The sequence below is a fragment of the Galeopterus variegatus genome, unplaced genomic scaffold (assembly GCF_000696425.1).
Source record: "Galeopterus variegatus unplaced genomic scaffold, G_variegatus-3.0.2 Scaffold6087, whole genome shotgun sequence".
Classification (NCBI taxonomy): Eukaryota; Metazoa; Chordata; class Mammalia; order Dermoptera; family Cynocephalidae; genus Galeopterus; species Galeopterus variegatus.
Genome location: NW_007732198.1, coordinates 40,770 through 61,568, shown reverse-complemented (window position 1 = coordinate 61,568; position 20,799 = coordinate 40,770). Strand labels below are relative to the sequence as shown.

General features: G+C 40.2%; 1 pseudogene; it reads left to right on the top strand.

Moving 5' to 3' along the window:
- The first annotated feature begins 19,817 nt into the window (after positions 1-19,817).
- The window catches only part of LOC103605806, a 21,227-nt pseudogene continuing 20,245 nt past the window's right edge, over positions 19,818-20,799 (top strand).

Genomic DNA, 20,799 nt, shown 5'->3' with positions numbered 1-20,799 from the left:
ATGATTATATCCAGGTCTTTGTGTACCATGTCATTGCGGTTCCAGCATAAAGAAAATAGGCTGAATCCAAACAAATCTTTCAGGAGAATTAATATGAATCCTTTTCAAACTGTTACCAAAAAACTAAAACGAACACAAATCTCTCAAACTCATTCTGTGAGGACAGCATGACCTTGACACCAAAACCAGAGAAAGATACAACAACAACAACAACAAAGAACTGTGGCGAGTATCCTTGATGAACACACATGTAAAAATCCTCAACAAAATATTAGCAAACAGAATACAACAGCACATGAGAAAAGATTATACATCATAGAGTGGGCTTTATCTGAGTTTTATAAGAATGATTTAACATAGTCAAATCTAAAAATGTAATACACCACATCGCCAAAATCAAGGAAAACAAATAAAGTTCTCAATAGGTACAGAAATGCATTTGATAAAATTCAACATCTCTTCATGATAAAGACTCAAGAAGCTTGGTATAGTAGATACATATCTCAACAATATAAAAGCTCATATATGAAAAATTCATGGCCAATATGCTCAGAAGAAGACAAGGATGCCCACTCTCACCAGTGCTATTTTACATGGTATTGGAAGTACTAGCCAGAGCAATCAGGTAATAGAAAGAAATAAAGGACAACCAAATTTGTAAAGATGGAGTCAAATTGTCCCTGTCCCTGCTACAGATAACATAATTCTATATACAGAAAAACCTGAAGGTTCTACCAACAATCTCTAAGAGAAGATAAACAAATTCAGTAAGGTTGAAGGATAGAAAATCAATGTACAGAATTGGTAGCAATTTTATACTCCAACAACAAAATAGGAAAAAAACAAATCAAGAAAGCAAGCCTATACCCAGTAACTACAAAAAAATAAAAATAAAAAATTACCCAAGGAGGACAAATGCCTCTACAATGAGAGAAAATCACCACTGAAAGAAACTAAAGAGGGCAGAAGGCAGGAAGCCCCACTGCAGATGCCAGAGGCCCCAGGCAGGCAGAAAACTCAGATACCCTCTGCCAATTCTGCATCACCCTACCCACCTGGACAGAAGGCCATTACTGGAGGAGGCCTCACACAGCTTCCACAGAGGTGGTCCACAACAGCCACCACCACAGCTTCTACTGCTGCGTGGACTGTGATGGAGTTTGGATGTGTTGTTCCCTCCAAAACTCATGTGGAAATTTGATCTCCAATGCGGCAGTGTTGGAAACTGATTGAGTCATGGGGGTGGATCCCTCATGAATGGATTAATGCTCTCCTTGGAGGAGGGGGAATTAATGAGTGAGATCTCACTCTATTAGTTCCCATGAGAGCTCGTTGTATATAGGACCCTGCCACTTCCTCTCTGTCTCTCTCTGCTTCCACTATCTTGCAATGAGAGACCCCTGGGTCACTGTCACCACCACCAAGACCCTCACCAGCTGTGTTCCCTAGTCTTTGGACCATTCCCAGCCTAAGAAACTGTAAGCAATAAATGTTGTTTTTCTTTATAAATCACACAGTTATAGGCGTACTGTTATAGCAACAAAAATGGACTAATACAGACTGCTTCCTGTCATAGTAACATCTACGATTACCATGCAGGTGATGAACTGCATGGACATTTCACTCCATTAACACAAAGAGAGTGACTTGAGGAGCCTAGAAAAAAGGGGAAGAAGTATGCCCCCTGAGGGTAATAGCAGAAGCAACTGATCTGACAATTGTCCAGAAATCAATGTAGAGATACCAGACATACAACAAAAACCAGAATATATGACAACGCTAAAGGAATTTATTAACTCTCAAGTACCAGACACTACTGAACAAGAAAACTTTTAAAAGACTGAAAAGGAATTCTGAGTAACTATCTTAAGGAAACTCAATGAGATGTCAGGGAACATACTTAAACAATACAATGAAACAACAACAAAAAATATCCAGGTTATGATGGAGAAAATTTAAAAGACATTAATACCTTAAAAAAATAATGTAGCAGAACTCCAGGAACAGAAAGTCACAATCAATGAAATAAAAAACTGAGAACTTAAGCAGGAGATTAGAGCAAACAGAAGAAAGAATTGCCAAGCTAGAAGATGGTCTTTATGTAATAACACAGACAGAAAAAAAGGAAATAAAAGTAATTTTTTTAAAAATGAAGAAAGGCTAAGAGACTAACAGAAAAGGAAATCAAGAAATTAAGCCCATTTTCAATAGTCATCAAAAAATTAAATACCCAGGAATCAATTTAAACAAGGAGGTGAAAGATTTCCACAATGAGAACTGCAAATCACTAATGAAATAAATTAAAGTAGACACAAAAAGATGGAAAGATATTCCATGCTCTTCGATTGGAAGAATCAACATTGTGAAAATGTCCAAACTACCCCCAAACGATCTACAGATTCAATGCAATCGCCATAAAAACACCAATGACATTCTTCACAGAAATAGAAAAAGCAATTCCAACATTCATATGGAACAACAGAAGACCCTGAATAGCAATGCAATCCTGAGCGAGCAAATAAATAAATAAATAAAACTGGAGGCATAACAAAACCTGACTTCAAATTATACTACAAAGCTAAATAAAGTAACCAAGACAGCACGGTACTGGCATAAAAATAGACACTCAGACGAATGGAACAGAATAGAAAACCTAGAAATCAATTCACAGACTTTGCCGCCAACTCATCTTTGACAAAGAAACCAAGAACATACTCTAGGGAAAAGTTTGCCTGTTTGGTGAATGATGCTGGGAAAATTGGACATCCATATACATAAAAGTGAAACTGGACCTGTATTTCTTGCTATATACCAAAATCAACTAAAAATGGATTAATGATTTAAATATAATACCTGAATCTACAAAACTACTAAAGGAAACATAGAGGAAACACTTGAGTAACCAAGACTGGACAAAGACTTTGTAAATAACAGCCCCACAAGTAGCAAAAGAAAAAGTAAATAAATGGCACTATATCAAACTGAAAAGCTTCTGCACTTCAAAGGAAACAATCAACAGAGAGGAATGACAACTAATGGAATGGGAGAAAATATTTGCAAACTGTACATCTTACAAGGGATTAATAACCACAATATAAAAGGAAACAAGGAACTCAAACAATCACACAGTAATGAATAAATAAATAAATAAACAAACAAACAAATAAATAAATAAGTAGATAAATAGATAACTTTTTTAAAAAATGGGCAAAGAAGCATTTATCAAAAGAAGAAATTCAAATGGTTAACAGGTAGTTTAAAAAGTGCTCAACATCACTAATCATTGGAGAAATGCAATTTAAAATCACATTGAAATATCATCTCACTCCAGTTAGATCGGCTATAATCAAAAAGACTGATAATAACAAATGATGATGAGGATGTGGAGTAAGGGGAGCTCTTCTACACTGTCAGTGGGTCTGTAAATTAGTACAACCACTATGGAAAATAGTATGGACATTTCTCAACCAACTACAGATAGATCTGCCATATGGTCAAGCAATCCCACTTCTGCGTATATACCCAAAGGCATGGAAATCATCATGTTGAGGGGATACCTACACTCTTATGTTCAGAACAGAACAGAACACATAGAAATCAATCCACATACTTAAAGCCAACTTATATTCAACAACGGCACTAAGAACATCCATTGGTGTAAAGTCAACCTCTTCCACAAATGGTGCTAGAAAAACTGTACATTCATTGTGGAAGAATGAAACTGGACCCACAGCTCTCACTCTATACCAAAATCAACTCATAATGGATTTAAGTCTTAAATGTAAGACCTTAAACTACAAAATTCCTTGAAGAAAATATAGGGAACACATTTCAGGATGTAGGACTGGGCAAAGTTTTTATGAATAAGGTCTCAAAAGTACTGGTAACCAAATTAAAAATAAACAAATGGGATTATATCAAATTAAAAAGCCTCAGACTTCATGAGTACAACCCCAAAAGCATGGAAAACCAAAGGAAAAATAAACAAATGGGATAATATCAAACTAAGAAGCTTCTGCACAGCAAAAGAAACAATTAACAGATTTAAAAGACAACCAAGAGAGTGGGAGAAAATATTTGCAAAATATGCATTTGACAAAGGATTAATATCCAGAATATACAAGGAACTGATACAACTTTACAAGAAAAAAACAAGCAACCCAATTAAAAAATGGGAAAAAGAGCTAAATATGCATTTCTCAAAGGAAGATATATGAATGGCCAACAGACATATGAAAAAATGCTCAACATCACTCAGCATTCGGGAAATGCAAATCAAAACAACACTGAAGGGCCAATCCCGTGGCTCACTCGGGAGAGTGCAGCACTAGGAGCACAGTGGCACTTCATGGCGGGTTTGGATCCTATATAGGGATGGCCGGTGTGCTCACTGGCTGAGTGCGTTGTGGGCAACACCAAGCCAAGGGTTGCGATCCCCTTACCAGTCTCTCTCTCTCTCTCTCTCTCTCTCACACACACACACACACACACACACACACACTCACACACACACACACAAAACAAAAACAAAAACAAACAAACGAAAAACACCACACTGAAATACCACCTCACCCCAGTTAGGATGGCTAATATCAAAAAGACTATGAATGATAAATGCTGGTGAGGTTGTGGAGAAAAAGGAACTCTCATACACTGTTGGTGGGACTGCAAAATGGTGCAGCCTCTATGGAAAATGGTATGGAGGTTCCTCAAATGATTGCAGATAGATCTACCATATGACCCAGCTATCCCACTGCTGGGAATATACCCAGAGGAATGGAAATCATCAAGTCAAAGGTATATCTGTTCTCCAGTGTTAATCGCAGCACTCTTTACAATAGCTGAGAGTTGCAACCAGCCCAAATGTCCATCATCAGATGAGTGGATATGGAAAATGTGGTATATATACACAATGGAATACTACTCTGCTGTAAAAAAGAATGAAATACTGCCATTTGCAACAACATGGATGAACCTAGAGAGAATTGTATTAAGTGAAACAAGTCAGGCACAGAAAGAAAAATACCACATGTTCTCACTTATTTGTGGGAGCTAAAATTAAATAAATAAATACACAAAAAACTGGGGCAGGTGGGGAGGGAAGAAGACACAACAATTACAATTCCTTTAAGTTGATATGACAAGAAAGCAGATATGAGGTTGTTGGGAGGGAGGGGGTAGGAGGGAGGGAGGTTTTGGTGATGGGCCACAGTAATCAACCACATTGTATATTGACAAAATAAAATAAAATTTGGAAGAAAAGAAAAGCCTCTGAATATACAACATACAGAATAGGAGAAAATATATGCAAACTATACATCTGAGAAGGGATTAATATCCAGAATATTTAAAGAACTCAAATTACTTAGTTAAAAAAAAAGTAACCCAATTAAAAAATGGTCAAAGGAGCTGAATAGACATTTTTCACAGGAAGACATACAAATGGGCAACATGTACATGAAAAAAATGCTCATTGTCACTAATCATCAGGGAATTGCAAATCAAAAGCACATTGAGATACCATCTCAGCCCATTTAGACTGACTATTATCAAAAAGACAGAATAACAAATGCTGGTGAGGATGTGGAGAAAGCAGAACCCTCCTACAGTTTTGGTGGGACTGTAAATTAGTACAGCCACTATGGAAACCAGTACACAGGATTCTTAAACAACTACAGATAGATCCTCCATATGATCCAACAATCCCACTACTGGGTTTACACCCAAAGGAAAGGAACTCATCACACTGAAGGGACACCTGCACTCCCATGTCTCTCTCTATTTACAATAGCCAAGACATGGAAGCAATCTAAATCTCCATCAATGGATGACTGAATAAGAAAATGTGGTATATTTACACAATGGAATACTACTTGGCCATATAAAGAATGAAATTCTACCATTCACAGCATCATGGATGAGCTTGAAAAAAATTAGGTGAAGTAAGTCAGGCACAGAAAGAAAGACCGCATGTCCTCACACATAAGTGGGAACTAAATAAAAACAAATAAATAAGAAAGAAAGAAGGGAGGGAGGGAAAGGGGGAGAGAAAGAGAGAGGGGGGAGGGAAAGAGAGAGAATGATACTTTGAACGTTCAAAAGGAGGGAGCAGAACTGTGCTTACTAGAGGTGAGAAAGGCAGAGGAAGAAGGTTAGTGGGAAATGGGTTAAGGGTCACAGACAACGACTGTGATTTGTAATGATGAATAGACCCATCATCACATATTGTACACAGGTATTGATACTCAATTCTGTAATCCACAAATATTTATAATCAATTATGCTTCAGTTAATAAAATTACTACTTTATCTGTGTTCTACTTGTATTTTTTTCAATTTTAATTTTTTATTATACATGTGTATGGGGTACAGTTTGTTATTTCAATACATGAATAAATTGTATAATGATCTAATCAGAATAGTTAGCATATCTATCACCTATACATTGATCATTTCTTCATAGTTGTAACATTCAAGGTCCTCTCCTCTGGCTGTCTTGAAATATACGGTACCATATTGTTGGCTGTTGTGACCCTAGGGCACCAGAACCTACTCTCCTTATCTAACCATAACTTTGTCACATTGCACCAGTCACCAGCCTTTCCACGTTCCTCCTCCCATGTCACTTCCCTGCCTCTATCAGCTCTATACCACTCTCTATTTCTCTCTTTTTTCTCCCTTTTAATTTATTTTTCTTAGTTGACCCATGAGACTGTTCTCTTAATTTATATTTCAGTTTGTTGTTAGTATATAAAAATGCTTCTGATATTTGTATGTTCATTCCATCACCTGCCACATTTTCTGATCCTGTTGATCAGTTCTAAAAGCATTTTGGTAATGTCTTTGCTTTTTCTCTATGTAAAATTATGAAGTGTCCAAACAAGTAACTATTTTCTCCTTTTCTGCTTTAATGACTTATTTACTTATTTATGTATGCCTATTTGCATATGCTAGGACTTCTAGTACTGTATAAATAGATGTGGCTAGAGATTCCTGGCCTTGCTGCTGATCTTAAACATTTTAATTTTTCATTACGGAGTATGATATTAGCTGTGGGCTTGTCACATATGGCCTTTATTGTGTTGAAGTATATTTCTTGTATAATTATTATATTTAATGTATTATCAGACAATGGTGTTGGATGTGACAAATGCTTTCCTCTGTGTCTATTGAAGTGAGTATGTGGACATTGTCCTACCTAATTTTTTTTTCCTTTTTGTCTTTTTTGTGACTGGTAACGGGATTGCAACCCTTAGTGTCGCGCCCACACCGCGCTCAACCAGTGAGCGGGCCAGTCTCTATATGGGATCCGAACCCTCGGCGGGGGCACCGCCACACTCCCAAGTGCCGCACTCTACCAAGTGTGCCACCAGGCCGGCCCCTACCTAATTTTTTTAATACATTGTATCGCATTCACTGCATGATGTGTATTGTAATCTCCTTGCATCCCTGGGATATATTTAACTTAATCAAATTGAAAATGTTAATGTGCTGCTGAAGTGTTTGTTAGTATTTTGTTGAGGATTATTTTATCTGTATTCACCTGGGATATAGGTCAGTAGTTTTCTTTATACACAGTGTTATTTCCTGGCTTTCATGTTTGGGTAATACTTAGACCATAAAATCAGGTCAAAGTATGCTTTATTTTTCAATTTTGTAAAATGTTTGAAAATGATTGATATTAGTTCTTTTAAATATTTGGTAGAATTTAGCAGTGAAGTCATCAGATCCTGGGCTCGTTTTCCCCCTCAATGGGAGAACTTTTATTACTGAATTAAATCTTCTTACTCATTAGTTGTTTAGATATTCTATTTCTTTTTGAAATAGAAATCAGAAATAACAGGAAATCTTGGTACCTAGTAGATTGTATGTTTCTAGAAAATCGTCCATTTATTCTAGGTATCCAGAATATTAATAAATAATTTTTCACAGTAGTATTTTATAATAATATTTCTTTCTGTAATATCAGTTGTAATGTGCTGTGGATTAAATGTGTCACCCAAAAGTTTATGTGTTGGAAGCTTGATTCCCATTGTAACAGTGTTCACAGCGTGAGAAATCAGACTGTGATATTTAAAAGATGGGGCCTTTAGGGGGTGACTGGATCATAAGAGCTCTGCTCTTAAAACTGGATTAATTTATAAATAAAGTAATTGTTTAATGGATTATCAGGACTGGTTCTGTGGGCGTTTTAAAGAATTCAGGTGAGCGGGCCAGCTCTCTTGCTCTTGCCATTTCCACCGTGTGATTGCCTCTGTTGTCACAAGACTGTAGGGAGTCCCCACCAAGAAGAAGCCCTCACCAGATGCACCCCTGGACTGTGGACTTCCCAGCATCCCAAACTGTAAAACATATATTTCTTTTTTTTTAATAAATTACTAAGTTTCAGGTATTCTGTTAAAAGCAATAAAAACCAAACCAATTATGGGGAAAATATGATAATTTAGTCAGGCTCCCTTGGCTCAGGTCTGGTTGGGAGTCAAGCAGCATATTCTTAACTCTTTGTAAATGCATTGTTTGGGTGGAGTTAGTGCCCATGTGCACCAATGTATCTTTTTAGTTACTTGCTATTGTGTGTTCTTCAGTTTGTGAAGCAGGCTGGCTGTCAGAGAGCTCCTGTCTAAAAATAGAGCATGTTTACTCTGCTGGCAGCTGCTCAGTTTTCAGTTTATCTTTGGACTTTGCTTGTAGCAGTTGAGTTTCATAGTTTCTCTTTGTACTGCCTCGCTCCTAGACCTTTGTGTGATGAATAAAGACTATTCCTTCTTCAACCAAGGCCCCAAGGACCCTTTGCTGGTTACCTAGCTTATAAACCTGCATGTGAAGGGTTTGTGGACAGGCTCGAGGGGTCTGTGAGCTCCAGACCCAGCCCTAGCTCTACACCAATAAATAAATTGTTACCAGGAGTTGTTCATTGATCATAACACATACCTGAAAATGTATAAGTGGCTTTGGAACTGAGTAATGGGAAGAGGCTGGAAGAGTTTGGAGGAGCAGACTAGAAAAAGCCTAGATCCTAGTGAGGGACTGGAAGGCAGGAAGAAAAAACTATGTCCATACAAAAAAGTACATTTAAGTTTATAGCTGCTTTAATTATAGTTGTCAAAACTTGTCCTTCATAAGTAAATAGATAGATCAACATCCAGACAATGAAATGTCACTCATCATTGAAAGAACATGAGCTATCAAGTCATGAAAAGAGATGGAGAAACATTAAAGATATATTACTAGGTGAAAGATACCAATCTAGTGAAATAGATGATTTCTTATTCCAACTACATAACATTACAGGAGAGGCAAAACTATGTAGTTATTTTTTTTATAAAACATCAGGGATTGTCAGGGTTTGGGGTGCATAAACAGGCCAAGCAATGTGGAATCTCAGGAATATTACAGACAGGAGCCACCTATGACATTCTACACAGACAGCCAGACATAAACCATCACTGTCACCTACCCCTGGACAATATTAGCCATAATGTATTCTTGGTCTGTAGACACTACAGGGGACAACTTTTGTAGATGTGGGAGCATGTTACCTTCTAACAGTAAAATTACTTATGAGAAACTATATTTAAATGGAGGACTGAACATCAGTGGTCTTTGCCTGAATTGCAGAAAGTGGTGACTCAGCCTATGCCTTTGGGCACTTTTGATCTACACTCAAATATGATTTTAGAAATAGCTGAAAATTCCACTATGTAATAAAAACTTATGCCAAATTGCTGTGAATGCTGCACAGCGACGATCACTAGGATTTTGAACCATAATATTTTCAGATGTGATTAAGCTGCCATGTCCCAAGGAATTTGCTCAAGTAATCCAAAAGTTCATGTTTACAAAAATGGCTTCATTGGAATTATTATATTGTCTTATTATTTTTTTCTGTAGATAATCACACCATATATTTTGTATGATTTTTTTGTGGAAATTTGTGTGAGCTCAGCAGTGGCTACATTTAAATTCATCATTGCCGTGGCTATCAGAATAGAAGTGTGTTACTGCTCCAGCCACCAGAGTTCTGATGCCTCCAATAATACCTTATTTTGTTTAAAGCTTGACATTGTGTCCTCACCCTGTGCTCTCCAGAGAGAATCTGTCCCTCCACCTCTCCCAGGTGCATCTCAGTGTCGCATTCACCTGACTGATGTCAATCTGTGCAAGGGGTTGCACTAAACAGTCATTCTCTGACCTTCTGGCTGAGCTGCACTTTCAGGTGAAGATCATGGCCCCTGTGCTTCCTAGTGCTCTGTCCCACCTCCAGAGGTAGTGCTGTCCCTTCTGTTCTTTTTCCACTTCTGCTGAAGGGCATCTGTTGTTTGTCCAGATGCTCTTTCCCACAGCCGATGTAGTTTTCCATCCTTCTCCCGTTTCCACTGCTCTGTGCTTCCTTGGCGAATAATGATTTTAATGTTTTAGGAAGACAGGGGAGGTGGTTCTGGACAGAGCTCTGTGTTTTCCTCTGTTCCCTCCCAGTCGCTATGAAATTCCACTAGTACCTGTAGAATACTGGTTTTGGAGTTCTTACTGATGCAAATTAATTTTTAGTGCTGTGGAGATGGTAGGGAAGGTGGGTCTGGATGCATTTCAGCAGAAGTCACTGTGTTTTTTCCCAGTCAGAAGCACCACAAGGGTTGGAGCATGGAGATTTCAATAATGTGTCTTCATCCAGAAGCTAAAGCCTTCAAGGAGAATTGGAACCCACAAATATATGCCTTTGGAGAATTTTGCACTACAAATCCTATACCACATTCAACTTCAAGCAATCCAGTAAATATTTCTATTTGAAGCATATACCAGCCTATATGTCATTAGGCGTCCTCTAATAAGCTAATATTTTGGTCATCTTTCTCCATGCAAATACTTACCTTTCTCTAGATTTTAGATCTGTTGATTGTCTTATAGTGCTAGTTATCTAATGTACTGAAGAAAATTTGCTAAATTTAAGCAAATACAAAGTAGTTATTTTTGTTATAAGAATTAGAACAAACTTTTTATTGGACATCTATATCTCCAAGCTGAATAGCAGTTTTATTTGTAATATTCAGAAACTGGCAACAATCCAAATATCAAGGAGCTTCCTATATACAGACAGTGTATATTCATGTATTGAAATACTGCCTATCACTAAAATGTCTGATACACAGAAACATGGCATATTCACAAGTAAGTATGCTAAGTAAAAAAGACAAACAAATAAAACACATATTGATTTTTTGGTAAATTCTAAAATATTAAAAGTAATCTAAAGTATCTTAAAGATGAGACATTGGGAACATGGGTGGAAAAAGGAATGACTGAAAAGGGAACATGAAAATACATTTAAAAGTTATTTGTTTATTTTGCTGTTTGCTACGACGTATGTGCAGGTGTACATATGTGTCAATATGTATCCCATTGTACACTTCAACTATGTATGCAGTATTTGCTATATGTCAATTCTACATCATTAAAGCTGCTAAAATAAATAAATATTTTGGTTGAAAAGAAGTGGTAAAACGATAATCTTGAAATTTCTGAGACTTCTGCAAATACATCTTCATCGACCCTGCATTTTTGTAAATACAGAATTCAAGAAAGAAAAAAAAAAAAGCATACCATGCTCTTACCACAGAAACTTGTTCTGCAGACCTCACTAGTCATTTCCCACCCTGTCCTGGAGTTGGTTCAGGAAAGGTTAGGGGTAGTGTGGTGAGAAGCACAGACCCAGGTACCGGGGCTCAATTTTACCAGATATGTGATCCTGGACATATTGCACAACTTATTTGAGCTTCTGTTTTTAACTGCATATCTGTGAAATGGAAATAACATTAATACTACATACCCTGTTTTTTCTGCATGTAGAAAAATGAAATTAGATGATTGGTGCTAAGTATTTACAACATATTGCAGATTTTGTAGATTTAGTATCCCTCAATAAATCTATTTTTAAAATATACATAAAATAAATACACAATGGGTGCTACTAGTTTAAATAGCACAATCTAATAATAGGAAATCACATTTTGTCGAATGCTGTCATCGCCAACAAAACCTTCAGGGCTGAATCACTGCTGTGTGAAGGGCCTGCCCCAGATGACCATGTGTCCAGGAGCTCACTGGTCCTTCCTCCCAGTGCTCCCATGACTTCTCTCTCACAGGTCTTTACTTTTGGTGTGAAAATGATTCCCATTTCCCTCAATCATATTATTATTAGCAAGGAATACCTTTATGTCTTGAACAAAGATCGGTGTCTTCAAAGTATGTATGCTTTACACAATATTTCTTCCAAAAATTTGAGTGTTTCATCATGAGGGATTCACGTGTAAACTGAAAGAAATCACTCGGCTCACGGACAGGTCTCCATTCTCACGTAACTGCTGTGTGTATTTGGAGACACACATGTGTCCTCATTTAAATTCAGCAGCAACCCTGGATTAACTGTGTGAGACTCTCCTACAAGATGAGCTCTGCTGAGGTGACAGCTTCAGAACAGAAAGTCAAGAGCGATGCTGCTGCACGATGTATTACGGCTTGTGTAGGACAAGCAGCAACCTTTCCAGGCCCTATTAAAATTTACCACTGCTCCTTCAAAGCTTTTTGTTTGCTTAGGTTTTTTTATAGTCGATTCTCTTCAAAATTTCTACAGAGTAAAAACACATTTTATTTTGTCTAGTTCTATTGAGGTGAAACTGACAAATAAAAAGTTTATGTATTTAGGGCGTATAATATGACGGGTTAATAGATGAATGCATTGTGAAGTCATTGACATGACATGGCTTAATAACACGTCCAACATCTCACGTAATGACCACATTTGGGGGAGGAAACACTTGTGATCTATTCTCTTAGAATATTAGACGTATACAGTTTGCTGTGGTTTGAAAAACTCCTGTTGAAATCTTAACCTCAACGTTGTAGTTTTGAGAGGTATAGCCTAGTGGGAGGTCTGTGGGCCATTGGGGTGGATCCTTGATGAGGAGATTAATGCTCCCTGGGGGTGGGGGGTGAGTTACCTCTCACTCTGTTAGTTTCCTAGAGAGTTGTATGTTCAAAAGAGCATGGCACATCCACACTCTCGTGGTGGTTCTTCTCTTGGCATGTGGTCTCATCGCACACGTACATTCCTTCTCCACATCCCACCATAAGCAGATGCAGCCTGAAGCCTGCACAAGATGCAGCTGTCCCAGAATCATGAGACAAATACACCTCTTTTTCTTTATAAATAGGTCCCATCGCACATGTACATTCCTCTTCCACATCCCACCATAAGCAGATGCAGCCTGAAGCCTGCACAAGATGCAGCTGTCCCAGAATCATGAGACAAATACACCTCTTTTTCCTTATAAATAACCCAGTCTCAGGTATTTTTTTATAGCAACACAAAACAGACAAAGACAGAAAATTGTTACTGAGGAGCCGGGTGCTGCAATACACACACCTGATAACACAGAAGCAGCTTTGGAAGTGACTAATGGAAAGGGGTTGAAAAGGTTTGGAGGAGCAGAGTAGCCAAAGGCTGTATTGCAGTAGGTACAGAATTAAGGGTGATTTTAGTGAGGGATGAGAGCAAGAGAAATAAAGACCAGAGAGAGTGTGAAACTTCTTAGAGATTGGTAAAGTGGGGAAGGAATGGATGTGAACAAGGCAACATTGTGGGGCAGCTGCCACCATGACACCTTGCTGGATGAATTCCCATGTGCATAGAAACAGCACAGCTGTTATGACCACATACAGTCGATAACACAAAGTAATGTGATTGCATTTGTTTATCATGAGAAAGGATGACTGCACAGTATGCCCAAGTGGAAGAAGAGAAGACTGAAATTGTATGGGGCCATTAGCAAGGGTCATGGTGGATGGTAGAAGGCAGACTGTTGTTCCCAAAGACAATCCAATGGAAGATTATCAAGGCTCTACATGATGCCGTCCCTTTGGGTAGAGGGGCAACCTTGGCCACGGTCACTCATCTTTTTACAGGCTGGGATTTGGCACAAACAGTTAAAGAGGTTTGTAGGGCCTGTTATCTGTGTGCCTACAACAGCTCGGGGCCAAGTGTGCCTCCACTGTTGGAACCAGTCCAGCAGGGGGGTTCATGTCCAGGGGAAGATGGCAAGTTGACTTCACCCATACGCCTCCATGCCGGGGATGAAAATATCTGCTGGTTTTCATGGACACTTTTTCTGGATGAGTAGAGGCTTATCCCACTAGAACAGAAAAGTCCACCGAGGTGGTTGAAGCTCTTCCCAAGGAAGTGATTCCCAGGTTTGGCCTCCCTGCAGTCTTCAAATCAATTATGGGCCATCCTTCACCTCCCATATAACCCAGGAGATAGCAGAGGCCTTGGGAATACAATGTCTTCTACATTCCGCCTGGAGTCCACAGTCCTCTGGAAAAGTAGAAAGGGCCAATCAAACCCTAAAATGCACTCTTGCCAAATTATGCCAGGAAACCTCTACACACTGGGTCTCTGTGCTCCCCACTGCCCTTATGAGTGTGCAATGCCCCGAAGGCAGAGCTTGATTTCAGCCCCTATGAACTGCTGTGTGGCAGACCTTTTCTTTCAACAGACATGCTCACAGATCCTGAGACTGCAGGTCTTATAAAATACATTGCCAATTTGAGCCAATCCCAAGCAGCCAAGAAGGAAAATGTAGCTCATGTTTTACTGTCCCCTGGCAGTAACGCTCAGGGGGCACAGACAAACCCAGGAGACCGGGTCCTAATTAAGACCTGGAAGGAAGGACCTGCTAACAAACAGCTAAACCCTAAATGGAAGGACCCTTTTACAGTAATCGTAGCAACCCCCTCCACAATAAAGACAGCTGAAATGGATAGTGGGGTTCATCTCTCCAGGATGCAGCCTGTCCCCCTTTCATTACAGGAGAGCAATAACTGTGACCCACCTCTGAAGGAGGCAACCTACACCTGTGAGCCTTTAGAAGACCTCAAGGTGCTTTTTAAAAGGAGATATAGGATTCTACCACCAGGCCTTATGATGTGCATTATCCCCCTATGCCTCTGGACCTCCATCTTCTTTGCTGGATCACTGTTTCACCCGTGCCACCGTGATGACATGATCCCCTCCACCAGCAAAGGATACCTCTACCCTCACGTGGTCTACCACTAAAGATAAGGATTAATAAATATGGAAAACCTTGTAGTGCCCCGTTTATATCTCGGTTTATGTGTGATTAACATCACAGTTACAGAAGATCCATCCACAGAAGGAATCTAAAGGTTGATGGCTTTGTCTGTCTTCATCATCTGCCTGATATTCAGCTGTCACTGTTCATGTTCAGATGTGGGCCACCAGATGCAGGATCAGAGAGATTCCGTGCTAGGGGTGGTACTGCAAAACAGCAGAGGGTTGGGGCCGGCCTGGTGGTGCACTGCTACAGTGCGCTGCTTGGGAACGTGGCGGCGCTCCCGCTGAGGGTTCGGATCCCACATACAGACCGGTTCCCGCTCACTGGCTGAGTGAGGTGCGGGAGCAACACCGAGGGTTGCGATCCCGTTGCTGGTCCTGGTCCGGTACGGGCGCGACACTGAGGGTTGCGATCCATTGCCGGACACGAAAAAAGACAAATAGGAAAAAATATATATATATATTTTTAAATTATACCTAATACCTTTTAAGTACACCAGTTAAGTAGACCCTATATTTTCCCTGTAAGAACTATCTAAAACATAAAACCATCTAAGAAGAAACAAAACAAAAAAAACCCTATGATTGTCCATTCATTCCCAGTCCATTTGGTAAATTATCATTCCTCCCCTACTCCAAACAAAAACTGCCACCGGGAATCTACCCAGTGAGGGTCATAGCTGCCACACCTGCTGGCAGGCTTCTAGGAGTGACATAGCAGAGACCCAGCCCACTTTCTCCTTATGGCTCCTAGCAATATTGATGGAGACAGTGAATATTTTCCTCTCAGTGCACAGAAAATATGCAGTACTGATAATGCACTACTGGGCAAAGGAAAAAAAAAAAAAAAAAAAAAAAAAAAACAGCAGAGGGTTAGACCTCCAAATACCTGAAAAAGGCATATTTTGCTTATTTTGGGAAGAATGTTGCTTCACTGTTAACCAGTCAGGCCCAGTGAAGGATGCTGCAAAGAAATTAGCAGTTACAGCCTCATGATTATGATTATAATCACCTGAGTTCTGGGGTGCCTGCTGAAAAATCTGGAATTAGTTCCCATGGCTGTTGCCCCTATTAGGATCTCTGATGATGGTAATTCTGGTCCTGCCTTTTGGGCCCTGTTTACTAAACCTCTTAAGCAAACTTATCTTTTCTTGTATAGAGATCATAAAACTACAGATGACCATGCAACAAGGATATCAACCCATTAGAACTGCCACTGGCCCCTACCCCACACTGCACAGGCCAGACACTAGCTCACCGCTAACATGCTTTGGTCTGGCCACAGCCATTTGTCCCAATCCTGCCCTCCCACTTAGATCAGGTAGGGGGAGAGGTTTTAAGTAATATTTCATAATGGTTTTAATTTGCATCTCACTGATGATTAGAGACGTTTAACATTTTGTCATATATCTCTTGGCCATTAATACGTCTTTTAAAAAGTGATGTCTATGCATATATGTTACCCATTTTTTAATTGGGCTATATTTTCCTTGCTATTAAATTGTGTGAATTTCTTAAATTATTTGGATATTAGCTACTTATCAGATGTATGATTCGCAAATATTTTCTCCAGAACCAGATTGTCTCTTCACTCTGATAATAGTTAATCTTGCTGTGCAGAGCTTTTTAGTTTGATGTAATCCCATTAGTCTATTTTTATTTTAGATTCCTGTGCTTTCAAGGTAGTAACTAGAAATCATTGCCTGGACCAACATTATGGAAATATTGTGCAGAGCTTTTTAGTTTGATGTAATCCCATTAGTCTATTTTTATTTTAGATTCCTGTGCTTTCAAGGTAGTAACTAGAAATCATTGCCTGGACCAACATTATGGAAATATTCCTCTAAGTCTACTGCTAGTAGTTTTATCATTTTGGGTGTCATATCTGAGACTTTAATCCATTGTGAGATGATTTTTCTATGTGATGTGAAATAATCATCCCATTTTATTATTCTTCATGTGGACATACAGTTTTTTTCCAAAAAAATTATTGAAGAGACAGTCCTTTCCTTCTAGTACTCTTGATATATTTGTCAGAAATCAATTGACCGCAAATGTGTGGGTTAACCTTGGGGCTCCTTGTCCTGTTTTATTGGTCAACACAGCTGTTTTTACACCAGGGCCATGTTGTTCTGATGACAAACATTTTATAATATGTATTGAAATCAGAGGATGTGATGCCTCAAGACTTGTTCTTTGTGCTCAAAATTGTTTTGCCTCTTAGGTCCTTTTCTAATGTTGTACAAATTTTAGAATTGTTATTTTATCATTTCTGCAAAACAATATTGAAATTTTGATAGAGATTGCATTAAACCTGTAAGTTTCATTGAGTGGTATGTATATTTTAACAATATTAATTTTTGCAATGCATAAACACATGGTTTATTTCCATTTCCATATCCTATTCAGTTTCTTTCATCAGTGTTGTATAGTTTCTAGTCTATACATCCTGAACTTTCTTGGTTAAACTTACTCCTGACATTTTTCTGGATGGAAGCTGGGCAAGACAGCTGACTAGAGGTGCCTGGAGCATGTTCCTCCCACAGAAAAGGACAAGAATCACTAATATACACCCGAATATAGACAGGAGCATTTCTGGGTGTGTGGAGGAGATTGGCAAGATCCTGTGGAGCACAACAGCCTGGGGTGGCATCACAGAGAGACAGAGAAGCACACAGCCTCATCTGCCAAGACTTTGCCACCTGACCAGTGCAGGAAAAACTTTCCCTTGTGGAGAAAAGGTAGGACAAGGGCCAACACCAGTGCTTATCCTTAGCATAGAGGCCTGCGGTCCATACTGCAGGAGGATTCCTTGCAAGTCCATGGCCAAGCACGGGGAGCTGACTAGAATGCACACACTGCACTTCAGGAGCTCACACTATGCACCTCCAAGCCCCTACCCCATGACGAGCTAATGCAGTATGGAGTGATCTTGTGGTAGGATGCACTGCCCAGGGATAGAAGCCACTGCACTTCCCCTGGTTTAAGGCTTTGTTTTTATTTCAACACACTCACAGGAGAGGCTACAAATCCCTGATCCCAGCAGTTTAATTTCTGAGCCCAGGTGAGGACGTGACTGCAGTACTGCAAATCTTGGAAGCCCATCCCAGGCCTGCTGAACTGAAGCACCTTCATATCCCTGGCCAGAGATCAAACAGGTGGAAAACCACCCACCCACCCCATCAGAGGGCTGAGTTCTGTTTGCTCGAGCTCCAAATGCAGAGGACAGCTCACAAGTCCCTACCCTCACAAACATACCCTTGGGATGGCAAAATAAAGCTTATCACTATCTCTGAGAAGCGGCCAGGGGATATTGCCCTGAAATCTCCAATTGCAGCATTACCCACTGCCTACAAGGTGACTGGAAGGACCCCCTCTTTGCTGGCCTGCTTCACAGCCTCACCCACCATCCAAGAAGCAGTTTTCTGGGCCCCACCTCTGCAGGCCAGCCCTGCAGGTTTGCTCACCACCTGAGAGGTGCTGGCCAGATCCCCTACATTTGGGCCTCCCTAGTGGCCTCAACCACCACCTGAGAAGCAGCTCTGCAGCCTCTCCCTTGGAAGACCTGCTCCTGAAGTGCCAGCAGAAGCATGATCTCCCACCTGGCCCAGATAAGTACAGTAGATTGGCTGCCAAAAGCCCTGCACACAGCCAACTAAGCCAAAGCATGTCTGCTGTGAACTGATTGAATTGTGTCCCCCAAACTCATTTATTAAAAGCTTAATTCCCACTGTAACTGCTGAGGGTCAAAAATCCTATTATGGTAATTGAAATGTGGGACCTTGAAGAGGTGATTGGACTATAGGACCGTGCTGTAGTGAATGGACTAATAATGGTTGTCAGGGGGGTGGTTTTGAGGGTTTTTAAAGGGGAGGATATGAGAGTCTCTCTGTCTCTGATTCACCATTTTCTGCCATGTCAGACTCTGCATTGTTGTAAAGCCACCACCAAAGAATGCCCTTGTCAGATGTGTTCCCTACACTTCGGATTTCACAGCTTATGAACGTAAGCAATTAATTTTCTTTTCTTACAAATCACCCAGTTCCAGGTGTATTTCTATAAGCAACACACATGGACTAATACACCAAATTGGTACAAAGAGTGAGGGTTTGCTTAAAACTAATGCTTGAAAATGTGAAAGTGGCTTTGGAACTGGATAATGGGCAAAGGCTGGAAGAATTTGAAGGAACAGACTAGAAAAACTTACCTGCTGGTGGGATTTTAGAAGAAAAGGAAACCAGGAAAAATTTGGAATATTTTAGACAATGGTTAAGTGGGGGTGTAGGAATACTTATGGAAATACAGACTGTAAAGACCATTCTAAGGAGGTTTAAGGAGTAGGAAGGAGTTTATTGGAAACCAAGGGGAAGGTCACTCTTGCTATGAACCGGCAAGAAATTTGGCTGCATTCTGTTCATGCCCAAAAGTTTTGTGCAATGTGGGACATCAAGGTGCTGACTCAGGATATTTGGTGAAAGGAATTTCTAAGAGCAGAGCATTAAAGAAGCTGCATTGCTAGTTACAACAGTCTATGTTATGTTACGACAGAGGATGCAGAAAGTAAAGCCAGAATTTACAATACAAAAGAGAGAAGAAGGCAAAAAATTAGGAAACTTTCAACCTGGTTATAAAAACAAGAGGGTAGAACAGGGATCATTTGCAAAGGAGAAGAGCGCAGGAGAAAGGGATGATGAAGAGAGGAAAAAAGGCCTTGAAGGCGTTTCAGAAGCTCACGTACGCTGTGCTTTTCATCACAGGTCCAGAGGCCTAGGGAGACAGAATGGTCTCAGGGAACACACCCAAGGCTTCCTCCACAGGCTCGCTGACCAGAGCCTCCTCAGGAGCTGCTCCCCACACCATCACCCTGGGTGCTGCTGCTGTGACTAATTTGGCCCCAGGTTGGCTGGATCCACAGCTTTAGGAAAACACAAGACTGAAGCCTTGGCAGTATCCAAGTGTTGATAACTATGTAGGATGACAGAATGCCAGAGCTATGGTGGCTTGGGAGCCTCCACCACACTCTAAAAGGAGGTATGGAAAAGGCTGCACACCCAGGAAGAGATTGTCCTCAGGTGCAGAGTCAATACAGACAGCTTTTGCTAAAGCAATGTGTAGGGAAAATTGAAGGAAAATGGTCAGGGCCCCTCAGATGTTCAGAATCTTGCCGTGAAATTGATGTAAATATAACTGTGCATGTGTGCCCAGGTGTTCCTGGCTTCTCTGACTTGCACCCAGGTGTTCCTGGGTTATCAGACTTAAGTATAAAGGATGACTGACTCTGATTTGGAGGGACCTCTGCCCTTGAAATGGCCCCAGGGTGGCCATAGGGAGGCTGCTACTGTTGCTGTAAGCAGTTGCTGCTGCTGCTGAGGAAGCTGAGGACTGAGCTCACATTGGAATGAACGTTTCAAATCTGCCAAAAGCTCCTGGGATCTTTCCCATTTACCTAGCTCATGACATGCACATGAAGGGTCTGTCATCCAAACTGACACAGGAGGGGTCTGTGACACAGCCTGGTAAGTGATGGGTCTGTGACCCAGTCTGGACAATGGGTTTGAAGGGTTTGAGCCCTAACCTGACACAACACCAAGCAGAAACATAAGGTTGGAGTTTCAGCAGAAAAAACCCATCAACATCATGCCTTGTGGAGCCATGAGAATGGGTTAGCCATG